The following is a 14,070-nucleotide window of genomic DNA, read 5'->3' as shown; positions in this document are numbered from 1 at the left end:
TATAATAAAAAAACAGTTGGTTGGGAAAGGCAGCAATGATGGCAACTTTTTACTTGCAATAAACAAGTTTTTTGGCGGCTATATATGGCTTGTACATTAGAAGAAATTCAAAATACTCTTTAGCCAAATTTTTGCATACAATGATTTTTTTTCTTTTATGCAATATTAGATTTGTTGACTTGCTTTTTCCAAAAAGAATGTCAAAAACTTTAAACAACCGGACTCTGGTTAGTTGATGCGTGATAGAAAGAAAATAAAGTCTAACGATTTAAATCGGTTGGCCGGTCGCCTCGTGCCCGCGCTCGCTCGTGGCCACGCAACTCGGTTTCTTCTTCCTCCAGACCCCGCCACCAACCAGCCCCAATCCCGCGCAGCACGGCACCCACAACCGTAGCGCCCGTGCCTACTTCCTCCGCTGACCCTGCCCGCCGGTTTCTTCCACCCCGGTGAGCCAGAGTTGCTGCGGGAGCGCGGTGTCCGCCGAGCCACCTCTCACCACCATGTGCGAAAACCCACCAGCGCGCGCACCCCTGGTTCACTCAGGCGAACTGGGCGCCACCCCCACACCACCTCCTCAACCAATCAGTGCACAAATCATGATCACATTGCATGAGGGAAGCCGCCATGGATATGCTATCAAGCGAACTACTGCTCGTAGTATTTTGATCCTGGAATCGTCCACCGGAGATACTGCAACCACAGCAGCTCCATGTTTGAAACAGGCTAGTCACAGAGTTGCATCCATTTTGAAGAGAAAAGTTGCATCCATAGCAGAAGGATCTGCATCCATGGCTGCAGAAGCTGGAACCGGTCGATGCAAAAGATACATCCATTGAAGAAGAACTTGCAACCACGGAGTGTGCTGCAAACCATAGCAGCCGGTGCTGGAGAGGAAATGTGTGCCACACCTAGATGTTGCAACCACGACACTGACATGTTGGAACTAGCCGGCGATGGAGCTACACCCCCGAATGACCGCGTGTTGAATCGGCCGGCGACAGAGTTGCAACCTCGGGCACAAAGCTGCAACCTGGGGAGCAGAAGCTGGAACCCCTGGTGTTGTGCTACAATCGGTGGTAGAGCAAGGGATAGTGGGGGGCTTTGAGCTAAAGGTGTGGCGGTGCAGGTGTGGCAGGGTGCTGCAAGCGACGTGTTGGGTTATACGGTAGGGTGCGTGGACTGCAAATTAAATTTTCCTATGCGCAGAACAGTCTAAGAACATGCTACAGCAGATGGATCAACAGTTCGTTACCACTAGACGCGCAGTGCCTTGCAGTGGAAGAAGAGTTGGGGCAGTGCGTCCGCGTGGATCGTCTCCTCCTCGTGCGATCTCCCTCGAACAGCCGGTCGTCCGATGCCGCGTACAAGTTCGCCGGAGCGGCATAGGTGCACCGCCTCTAACGGTATCCACGCGTGCAGGAGGAACATCGTGCGGCGGACTGCTAGGTTCGATCACACAGTCAGCGGCAAGTGGAGGTGTGTATTCGCAACACATGCAAACACTAGTGACAACGCTGAAGCGATCAACCGCATGAGTGTGCGGCGCATCTGCTTTATATAGGCATCCATCGCGGGCTCAACACTTGGGCCTTGCACAGACCCTAAAGCCCATAAGTCTACTCGGCCACAATCCGAATGCAGCTCGGATCACATCCGACCAGTGTCCTCGGTTCTGACCTCATAGGTTCCTTCCCTTAAGCGCGCGACCCCTTAGGTTCAAGCCGGCTTGGTCGCAGTTTGAATCACCTCCGAACTACACGGTTGGTAGCGGCCTCTAGCAAGGCATGCCGAACACCAAGCAGACTATGAAGCTGGTTAGCGAACATGTACATCACACTTCCATTCCTTTTGCCACATGATATATGTTGTCGAGCTCAAGGCGAGTCTGTCATCTTTGTGCTAGCCCGACCACTTTCTCGTTCCAATGATGCCGACCATAATCCGGATTATCTCATAATCCTTGTCGCATGGCCATGCTTATCCTGGTCGGATCACACTAGGGGCCCAGAGTATATCTCTCCTGGTCGAAGGGGCAAATCCCATCTTGCTCGACCATGTCTCGCAGCATGGGTCTGGACAAGCCTGAAACCTACCTTTGTAACTACCCAGTCACGGAGTAGCGTTTGGTCGGTCCAAAGCAGGTCTGTCACCATCCCGAGTACATACGCCAGCTCAGGTCGTAGGACATAGAACATATGTTGTACTAGAGACTCACAGATGACATATTGCTGCGTCTCATAGTTGGATCTGTCCGACTCGGACCTTATCCCGACTCGGATCCGACTATGTCGAATCCGATCAGATCCTTCCAAGTCCATATTATCCGGTTAGCATCCAATGCTCCATGGCTAGTGAGACAAAGCCATCAACCGTGTCATATGCTAGTCTAGTCGGTTGCGTGTCCACACTGCCATTTCGACTAGGGACCTTTTAGGACAGTCATCATACAATGCATAGTTCCACAAACAAGTCATGTACTTACTGATACACATCATTGATAATGTTCAAGGACTATCTTCATTCATAAACACATAGGAAATATCATCATACATGATTGCCTCTAGGGCGTATCTCCAACACGATGGCGAGGTTGTGGTGGCCGGTGAGGATGAGCGGCGAGGGGTGGTCACTGGCGGGAGGGAGGCGCCATGAGGGAGGGTGCGTGTGCATCGAGCATGGCTCATACGGGAGGAAGGTGGAGTTGACCTGCATGAGAGAGAAAAGATCCAATCTGAATGGTTGTTATTGGGTCAATCAGTCGACTAGTGGCCGGCCCAAATTGGGGCCGGCATTCGCGTAAAAATAACTAGGAATTAAAATAATCAATTATTCTTCATTGTTCTTGCATGCAACACTTAAAAGTTGCCTTGCTCCTTCCCACTAGACTCTTATAATTTCTAAGAGCATCTCCAACAGCCGCGCTAAACAAGCGCCGCGCCGCAAATTTGGCCATTTTAGCCCGCGCGCAACCCGCCGGGTGTCTCCAGCGGGCGCGCAATAACCGCGCGCGCGCGGTATAAGGAGTTGGGCACGCTATCCGATTCGCTATCTCGCGCGGTGTATTTGGGGCGCCCGCTTCCGCGGCGGCACACTCGAGCGCTCGCACCGCACTCTCTCTTCTCCGCCTCCTATGCCCGCGTGCGCCGGCGCCGGCGAACTGCACCCCATGGATGCACGCACCGGCACCCCGCTCACCCCATCCTATAGCCGCGACCCGTCCACCGCCGCCGCAAACCCTAGTGCGGGGGGCGTTGGCCTCGCCTCCGCCGGAGCTCCTCTGGCCATCGGCCTCGCACGCGACCTCTTCATGCCGCCACGGATGACCTCGGCGGCAGGTGGCGTCACGTCGGCGCCACCCCGAGCGCCCTCCCCCCCCCTTGAAGCTCCCCAATGCGGCGCGGCCGAAGAAGGGCAAGGCATCGACGAAGAAGAACAAGGCAGCGGACGGCTCCGGCACCTCGAAGGCGAGGAGGAAGAAGCTTGCAGGGCGTGGGACGGGCGTGGCAGCTACCGAAGCGCCGGCGAGCTCACTCGTTGAGCCGGCGTCCGACGCACACAACGTGTTCAACGAAATGCCCCCAAGGTTAAAAAAAATCAATGTTTCTTTTCTTGTTATTTTTTGAATGCATTCATATAGATAGCTTATTCGCATTGTTCAAAAAACTTTGTAGTCTCAACGATGATGCATACATGTCAACTATGGGTGTTGGCTCCAACAATTCGCATTGGTCTCAAACCAATGCCATGCATTTTGAAGACCATGAGTTCGAGGTGGACGAGGAGGGTGAGGGCATTGTCGATGCGCTGAAAGGAAGAGCGGGTAATTACACCAACGCCGATGACATCTTACTATGCAATACTTGGTTGCAAGTGTCGAGGGATCCATCTGTTGGAGGTGATCAAAGTAGAGATGCTTATTGGGGCGGGTGAAAGAACACTATGATGTTCACAATGTGAGTGGAATTGATCGCTCCGAGAGATCACTTCGGTCCCAGTGGTCGACAATCAACTCGGATTGTCAAAGGTGGGCGTCTTGTCAAAAGGCGGTTGACAAGTTGAACCCAAGTGACACAAATGAGAACGATAGAGTAAGTGTCATTTCCATACATGTTCATCATACTTGTTGTTGGTGTTCGAAGTGCTAACTTGCTTTGTTTTCATGTAGTACCACATTGCACAAAACTTGTTCAAAGAGGAGGAGAGGAAAACCGAGAAGGGGAAAATCAAGAAAGGAAGGGTCTTTACCTTGCCTCATTGCTATAACGTGTTGAAGGATGATGAGAAATGGAAGAAGCGTGAAGATTTGGATGATTTGAATTTGAGCAACAAACGCAAGTGAACAATTGAGTTGAATGATGATGATGAGGAAGAGGAGGAGGAGGATTGTTGTGGTATTTCTCACGGGGGGCTTGCGAGTCGACAGATGCCACAAGGGCTGAGTGTGTGGGTAAGACTGCCGCTGATAGGCTCGGGAGCGGGTATGCGAGTAGCACGCGCTAGTTTACCCAGGTTCGGGGCTCTCCGGAGAGATAACACCCCTACTCCTGCATGTCTGAGTATATATGTGGGGTGTACATTGGACAGTACAAAGTGCTCCTGGAGCGTATCTTAGTCAGGCCACAACATCTACTACTTATATGCATAGTCTGATGAGTTGGCCATGTTGGGTTTGAACGTAGTAATTTCAAAAAATTCTACGCACACGCAAGATCATGGTGATGCATAGCAACGAGGGGGAGAGTATGATCTACGTACCCTTGTAGATCGCAACGGAAGCGTTGACACAACGTAGAGGAAGTAGTCGTACGTCTTCTTCCCGATCCGACCGATCCAAGCACCGTTACTCCGGCCCCTCCGAGTTCTTAGCACACGTACAGCTCGATGACGATCCCCGGGCTCCGATCCAGCAAAGCTTCGGGGAGGAGTTCCGTCAGCACGACGGCGTGGTGACGATCTTGATGTTCTACCGCAGGGCTTCGCCTAAGCACCGCTACAATATGATCGAGGTGGAATATGGTGGCAGGGGGCACCGCACACGGCTAAGGAACGATCTCAAGATCAACTTGTGTGTCTAGAGGTGCCCCCTGCCCCGTATATAAAGGAGCCAAGGGGGAGGGGTGCGGCCACTATGGGGCGCAGGAGGAGTCCCGGGAGTAGGACTCCCCCCCCCAATCCTAGTTGGAATAGGATCCTCAAGGGGGAAAGAGAGAGAAGGGGGGCCGGCCACCTCTCCTAGTCCTAATAGGACTAGGGGAGGGGGAGGCGCGCGCACCTTGGGCTGCCCCTTTCACCTTTCCACTAAGGCCCACTAAGGCCCATATGGTTCCCGGGGGGTTCCGGTAACCTCCCGGTACTCCGGTAAAATCCCGATTTCACCCGGAACACTTCCGATGTCCAAACATAGGCTTCCAATATATCAATCTTTATGTCTCGACCATTTCGAGACTCCTCGTCATGTCCGTGATCACATCCGGGACTCCGAAAACCTTCGGTACATCAAAATGCATAAACTCATAATACTGTCATCGTAACGTTAAGCGTGCGGACCCTACGGGTTCGAGAACAATTGTAGACATGACCGAGACACTCTCCGGTCAATAACCAATAGCGGAACCTGGATGCTCATATTGGCTCCTCACATATTCTACGAAGATCTTTATCGGTCAGACCGCATAACAACATACGTTGTTCCCTTTGTCATCGGTATGTTACTTGCCCGAGATTCGATCGTCGGTATCCAATACCTAGTTCAATCTCGTTACCGGCAAGTCTCTTTACTCGTTCCGTAATACATCATCCCGCAACTAACTCATTAGTTGCAATGCTTGCAAGGCTTAAGTGATGTGCATTACCGAGAGGGCCCAGAGATACCTCTCCGACATTCGGAGTGACAAATCCTAATCTCGAAATACGCCAACCCAACATGTACCTTTGGAGACACCTGTAGAGCTCCTTTATAATCACCCAGTTACGTTGTGACGTTTGGTAGCACACAAAGTGTTCCTCCGGCAAACGGGAGTTGCATAATCTCATAGTCATAGGAACATGTATAAGTCATGAAGAAAGCAATAGCAACATACTAAACGATCGGTGCTAAGCTAATGGAATGGGTCAGTCAATCAGATCATTCACTAATGATGTGATCCCGTTAATCAAATAAAACTCTTTGTTCATGGTTAGGAAACATAACCATCTTTGATTAACGAGCTAGTCAAGTAGAGGCATACTAGTGACACTCTGTTGTCTATGTATTCACACATGTATTATGTTTCCGGTTAATACAATTCTAGCATGAATAATAAACATTTATCATGATATAAGGAAATAAATAATAACTTTATTATTGCCTCTAGGGCATATTTCCTTCAGTCTCCCACTTGCACTAGAGTCAATAATCTAGATCACATCGCCATGTGATTTAACATCAATAGTTCACATCTTTATGTGATTGGTTCACATCTCCATGTGACTAACACCCAAAGGGTTTACTAGATTCAATAATCTAGTTCACATCGCTATGTGATTAAGACCCAAAAAGTGATCATGTTTTGCTTGTGAGAGAAGTTTAGTCAACGGGTCTGCCACATTCAGATCCGCATGTATTTTGCAAATTTCTATGTCAACAATGCTCTGCATGGAGCTACTCTAGCTAATTGCTCCCACTTTCAATATGTATCCAGATTGAGACTTAGAGTCATCTGGATCAGTGTCAAAACTTGCATCGACGTAACCCTTTACGACGAACCTTTTGTCACCTCCGTAATCGAGAAACATATCCTTATTCCAGTAAGGATAATTTTGACCGTTGTCCAGTGATCTACTCCTAGATCACTATTGTACTCCCATGCCAATCAGTGGGTATACAATAGATCTGGTACACAGCATGGCATACTTTATAGAACCTATGGCTGAGGCATAGGGAATGACTTTCATTCTCTTTCTATCTTCTCGTGGTCGGGCTTTGAGTCTTACTCAATTTCACACCTTATGACATAGGCAAGAACTCTTTCTTTGACTGTTCCATTTTGAACTACTTCAAAATCTTGTCAAGGTATGTACTCATTGAAAAAACTTATCAAGCGTCTTGATCTATCTCTATAGATCTTGATGCTCAATATGTAAGCAGCTTCACTCGAGGTCTTTCTTTGAAAAACTCCTTTCAAACACTCCTTTATGCTTACAGAATAATTCTACATTATTTCCGATCAACAATATGTCATTCACATATACTTATCAGAAATGCTGTAGTGCTCCCACTCACTTTCTTGTAAATACAGGCTTCACCGCAAGTCTGTATAAAACTATATGCTTTGATCAACTTATCAAAGCGTATATCCAACTCCGAGATGCTTGCACCAGTCCATAGAATGGATCGCTGGAGCTTGCACACTTTGTTAGCTCCCTTTGGATCGACAAAACCTTCCGGTTGCATCATATACAACTCTTCTTCCAGAAATCCATTCAGGAATGCAGTTTTGACATCCATCTGCCAAATTTCATAATCATAAAATGCGGCAATTGCTAACATGATTCGGACAGACTTAAGCATCGCTACGGGTGAGAAGGTCTCATCGTAGTCAACCCTTGAACTTGTCGAAAACCTTTTGCGACAAGTCGAGCTTTATAGACAGTAACATTACCGTCAGCGTCAGTCTTTTTCTTGAAGATCCATTTATTCTCAATTGCTTGCCGATCATCGGGCAAGTCAACCAAAGTCCATACTTTGTTCTCATACATGGATCCCATCTCAGATTTCATGGCTTCAAGCCACTTTGCGGAATTTGGGCTCATCATCGCTTCCTCATAGTTCGTAGGTTCGTCATGGTCAAGTAACATGACCTCCAGAACAGGATTACCGTACCACTCTGGTGCGGATCTCAATCTGGTTGACCTACGAGGTTCGGTAGTAACTTGATCTGAAGTTACATGATCATCATCATTAGCTTCCTCACTAATTGGTGTAGAGTCACAGGAACAATTTCTGTGATAACTACTTTCCAATAAGGGAGAAGGTACAATTACCTTATCAAGTTTTCTACTTTCCTCCCACTCACTTCTTTCAGAGAAACTCCTTCTCTAGAAAGGATCCATTCCCAGCAACGAATAGCTTGCCTTCGGATCTGTGATAGAAGGTGTACCCAACATTTTTCTTTGGGTATCCTATGAAGACGCACTTCTCCGATTTGGGTTTGAGCTTATCAGGTTGAAACTTTTTCATATAAGCATTGCAACCCAAACTTTAAGAAACGACAACTTTGGTTTCTTGCCAAACCACAGTTCAGTATGTCGTCTCAACGGATTTAGATGGTGCCCTTTTAACGTGAATGCAGCTGTCTCTAATGCATAACCCCAAAACGATAGTGGTAATCAGTAAGAAACATCATAGATTGCACTATATCCAATAAAGTACGGTTATGACGTTCGGACACACCATTATGCTGTGGTGTTCCAGGTGGCGTGAGTAGTGAAACTATTTCACATTGTTTTAATTGAAGACCAAACTCGTAACTCAAATATTTTACCTCTGCGATCATATCGTAGAAACTTTTATTTTCTTGTCACGATGATTTTCTTTCACTCTGAAATTCTTTGAACTGTTCAAATGTTTCAGACTTATGTTTCATCAAGTAGATATCCCATATCTGCTCAAATCATCTGTGAAGGTCAGAAAATAATGATACCTGCTGCAAGCCTTAATATTCATCGGACCACATACATCAGTATGTATTATTTCCAAAATCAGTTGCTTGCTCCATTGTTCCGGAGAACGGAGTCTTAGTCATCTTGCCCATGAGGCATGGTTCGCAAGCATCAACGATTCATAATCAAGTGATTCCAAAAGCCCATCAGCATGGAGTTTCTTCATGCGCTTTACACCAATATGACCTAAACGGCAGTGCCACAAATAAGTTGCACTATCATTATTAACTTTGCATCTTTTGGTTTCAATATTATGAATATGTGTATCACTATGATCGAGATCCAACGAACTATTTTCATTGGGTGTGTAACCATATAAGGTTTTATTCATGTAAACAGAACAACAATTTATTCTCTTACTTAAATGAATAACCGTATTTACATAAAACATGATCAAATCATATTCATGCTCAACGCAAACACCAAATAACACTTATTTAGGTTCAACACTAATCCCGAAATATATAGGGAGTGTGCGATGATGATCATATCAATCTTGGAACCACTTCCAACACACATCATCACTTCACCCTTAACTAGTCTCTGTTTATTCTGCAACTCCCGTTTTGAGTTACTAATCTTAGCAACTGAACTAGCATCAAATACTGAGGGGTTGCTATAAACACTAGTAAAGTTACACATCAATAACATGTATATCAAATATACTTATGTTCACTTTGCCATCCTTTTTATCCGCCAATCACTTGGGGTAGTTCTGCTTCCAGTGACCAGTCCTTTTGCAGTAGAAGCAATTAGTCTCAGGCTTAGGATCAGACTTGGGCTTCTTCACTTGAGCAGCAACTTGCTTGCCGTTCTTCTTGAAGTTCCCCTTCTTCCCTTTGCCTTTTTCTTGAAACTAGTGGTCTTGTCAACCATCAACACTTGATGTTTTTCTTGATTTCTACCTTCGTTGATTTTAGCATCACGAAGAGCTTGGGAGTTGTTTCCGTTATCCCTTGCATATTATAGTTCATCACGAAGTTCTACTAACTTGGTGATGGTGACTAGAGAATTCTGTCAATCACTATCTTATCTGGAAGATTAACTCCCACTTGATTCAAGCGATTGTACTACCCAGACAATCTGAGCACATGCTCATTAGTTGAGCGATTCTCCTCCATCTTTTAGCTATAGAACTTGTTGGAGACTTCATATCTCTCAACTCGGGTATTTGCTTGAAATATTAACTTCAACTCCTGGAACATCTCATATGGTCCATGACGTTCAAAACGTCTTTGAAGTCCCGATTCTAAGCCATTAAGCATGGTGCACTAAACTATCAAGTAGTCATCATATTGAGCTAGCCAAACGTTCATAACGTCTGCATCTGCTCCTGCAATAGGTCTGTCACCTAGCGGTGCATCAAGGACATAATTTTTCTGTGCAGCAATGAGGATAAACCTCAGATCACGGATCCAATCCGCATCATTGCTACTAACATCTTTCAACACAATTTTCTCTAGGAACATATCAAAATAAACACAAGGAAGCAACAACGCGAGCTATTGATCTACAACATAATTTGCAAAATACTACCAGGACTAAGTTCATGGTAAATTTAAGTTCAATTTAATCATATTACTTAAGAAGTCCCACTTAGATAGACATCCCTCTAATCCTCTAAGTGATCATGTGATCCAAATCAACTAAACCACGTCCGATCATCACGTGAGATGGAGTAGTTTCATTGGTGAACATCACTATGTTGATCATATCTACTATATGATTCGCGCTCGACCTTTCGGTCTCCGTGTTCCGAGGCCATATCTGTATATGCTTGGCTCGTCAAGTATAACCTGAGTATTCCGCGTGTGCAACTGTTTTGCACCCGTTGTATTTGAACGTAGAGCCTATCACACCTGATCATCACGTGGTGTCTCAGCACGAAGAATTTTGGCAACGGTGCATACTCAGGGAGAACACTTCTTGATAATTTAGTGAGAGATCATCTTATAATGCTACCGTCAATCAAAGCAAGATAAGATGCATAAAAGATAAACATCACATGCAATCAATATAAGTGATATGATATGGCCATCATCATCTTGTGCCTGTGATCTCTATCTCCGAAGCAACGTTATGATCACCATCGTCACCGGCGCGACACCTTGATCTCCATCGTAGCATCGTTGTCGTCTCGCCAATCTTATGCTTCCACGACTATCGCTACCGCTTAGTGATAAAGTAAAGCATTACAGCGTGATTGCATTGCATACAATAAAGCGACAACCATATGGCTCCTGCCAGTTGCCGATAACTCTGTTACAAAACATGATCATCTCATACAATAAAATTAGCATCATGTCTTGACCATATCACATCACAACATGCCCTGCAAAAACAAGTTAGACGTCCTCTACTTTGTTTGTTGCAAGTTTTACGTGGCTGCTACGGGCTTAAGCAAGAACCAATCTTACCTATGCATCAAAACCACAATGATAGTTTGTCAAGTTGATGCCGTTTTAACCTTCCCAAGGACCGGGCGTAGCCACACTCAGTTCAACTAAAGTTGGAGAAACAGTCACCCGCAAGCCACCTATGTGCAAAGCACGTCGGGAGAACCGGTCTCGCGTAAGCGTACGCGTAATGTCGGTCCGGGCCGCTTCATCCAACAATACCGCCGAACCAAAGTATGACATGCTGGTAGGCAGTATGACTTGTATCGCCCACAACTCACTTGTGTTCTACTCGTGCATATAACATCAAACCATAAAACCTAGGCTCGGATGCCACTGTTGGGGAACGTAGTAATTTCAAAAAATTTCCTACGCACACGCAAGATCATGGTGATGCATAGCAACGACGGGAGAGTGTGATCTACGTACCCTAGTAGATCGACAACGGAAGCGTTTGGTTGATGTAGTCGTACGTCTTCACGGCCCAACCGATCAAGCACCAAAACTACGACATCTTCGAGTTTTAGCACACGTTCAGCTCGATGACGATCCCCGGACTCCGATCCAGCAAAGTGTCGGGGAAGAGTTCCGTCAGCACGACGGCGTGGTGACGATCTTGATGTACTACTGTCGCAGGGCTTCGCCTAAGCACCGCTACAATATTATCGAGTACTATGGTGGCAGGGGGCGCCGCACACGGCTAAGAATAAGATCACGTGGATCAACTTGTGTGTCTCTGGGGTTCTCCTGCCTCCGTATATAAAGGATCAAGGGGAGGATGCGGTCGGCTAAGGGGAGGCGCGCCAGGAGGAGTCCTACTCCCTCTGGGAGTAGGATTCCCCCCCCCCCCAATCCAAGTTGGAATAGGATTCACGGAGGGGGGAAAAGAGAGAGAGGGGCCGGCCCCCTCTCCATGTCCTATTCGGACTAGGGGAGGGGAGAGGCGCATGGCCCATCTTGGGCTGCCCCTTCTCTTTTCCACTAAAGCCCACTAAGGCCCATATAGCTCCCAGGGGGTTCCGGTAACCTCCCGGTACTCCGGTAAAATCCCGATTTCACCCGGAACACTTCCGATATCCAAACATAGGCTTCCAATATATCAATCTTTATGTCTCGACCATTTCGAGACTCCTCGTCATGTCCGTGATCACATCCGGGACTCCGAACAACCTTCGGTACATCAAAACGTATAAACTCATAATATAACTGTCATCGAAACCTTAAGCGTGCGGACCCTATGGGTTCGAGAACAATGTAGACATGACCGATACACGTCTCCGGTCAATAACCAATAGCGGGACCTGGATGCCCATATTGGCTCCTACATATTCTACGAAGATCTTTATCGGTCAGACCGCATAACAACATACGTTGTTCCCTTTGTCATCGGTATGTTACTTGCCCGAGATTCGATCGTCGGTATCCAATACCTAGTTCAATCTCGTTACCGGCAAGTCTCTTTACTCGTTCCGTAATACATCATCTCTCAACTAACTCATTAGTTGCAATGTTTGCAAGGCTTAAGTGATGTGCATTACCGAGAGGGCCCAGAGATACCTCTCCGACATTCGGAGTGACAAATCCTAATCTCGAAATACGCCAACCCAACATGTACCTTTGGAGACACCTGTAGAGCTCCTTTATAATCACCCAGTTACGTTGTGACGTTTGGTAGCACACAAAGTGTTCCTCCGGCAAACGGGAGTTGCATAATCTCATAGTCATAGGAACATGTATAAGTCATGAAGAAAGCAATAGCAACATACTAAACGATCGGGTGCTAAGCTAATGGAATGGGTCATGTCAATCAGATCATTCAACTAATGATGTGATCCCGTTAATCAAATAACAACTCTTTGTCCATGCTTAGGAAACATAACCATCTTTGATTAACGAGCTAGTCAAGTAGAGGCATACTAGTGACACTCTTGTTTGTCTATGTATTCACACATGTATTATGTTTCCGGTTAATACAATTCTAGCATGAATAATAAACATTTATCATGATATAAGGAAATAAATAATAACTTTATTATTGCCTCTAGGGCATATTTCCTTCATGGCCGTGGCTCAGGGCGTGGCCGTGGCCGTGGCCGTGGGCGAGGGCGATCGGCTGCTCCTGCCAGAGAGGAGAACTTTGATGGGGCGGGGGCCTGATCCCCCACGGGCTCGCAATGAATGGCCTAATTTGGAACATGAGGGATTTTGGTCAACACGATAGATGGCGACAACTTATTGAATACATCCGTGACCAAAATCTTGACTTCGTGGGCCTCCAGGAGACCATTCGATCCTCCTTCGAACCATATGAGCTTGACGACATTGGTGGCGCGTCCAACTTCCGGTGGGAATGGCTGCCGGCTTCGGACTGGTCTGGTGGGATCGTTTTTGGGGTGAAAACAGAAAGTTTTGAGGTGGTGGTTTTTACGCATGGATCCTTCTTCCTTGCAGCGGACGTTATTCAGAGGAATAATGATTTTAGATGGGAGCTTGTTGTGGTGTATGGCCCTGCGGACCACGCGATCGCTCGATTGATTTTCTTCGGGAACTATATGTTAAGATCTCGGCTTCCCCAGGGCCTATTGTCATAGGTGGGGATTTCAATCTCTTGCGGGGTGCGATAGACAAGAGCAACGGTGTTACCTTAGACCACGGGCTGGTAGATACCTTCAATGATTGGGTGGCTGACCTGGACCTCATTGAGCTGCCTAGGGTGGGGGCTCGATTTACTTGGTGTAATAATCAGGCCGAACCGATTAGATGCGTGCTAGACCGGGTCTTTGTTTCCACTGACTGGGAGACCAAATTTGCAGGATGTTCGCTTGTGGCGGAGCCAAGGTTGGGCTCTGATCATTGCCCTCTTATCCTCAACTCGGGAGAAGCCCCCCACCGTGCCACCAAGCGCTTCTTTTTTGAGAAGCAGTGGCTCCTTCAACCGGGTTTTGTGCAGCGGGTTTCTTTGATTTGGATAGAG

This window comes from Triticum urartu, chromosome 2, assembly GCF_003073215.2.
Source record: "Triticum urartu cultivar G1812 chromosome 2, Tu2.1, whole genome shotgun sequence".
Classification (NCBI taxonomy): Eukaryota; Viridiplantae; Streptophyta; class Magnoliopsida; order Poales; family Poaceae; genus Triticum; species Triticum urartu.
The sequence above is the reverse complement of the archived record's forward strand: the minus strand, read 5'-3'. Positions refer to the sequence as shown.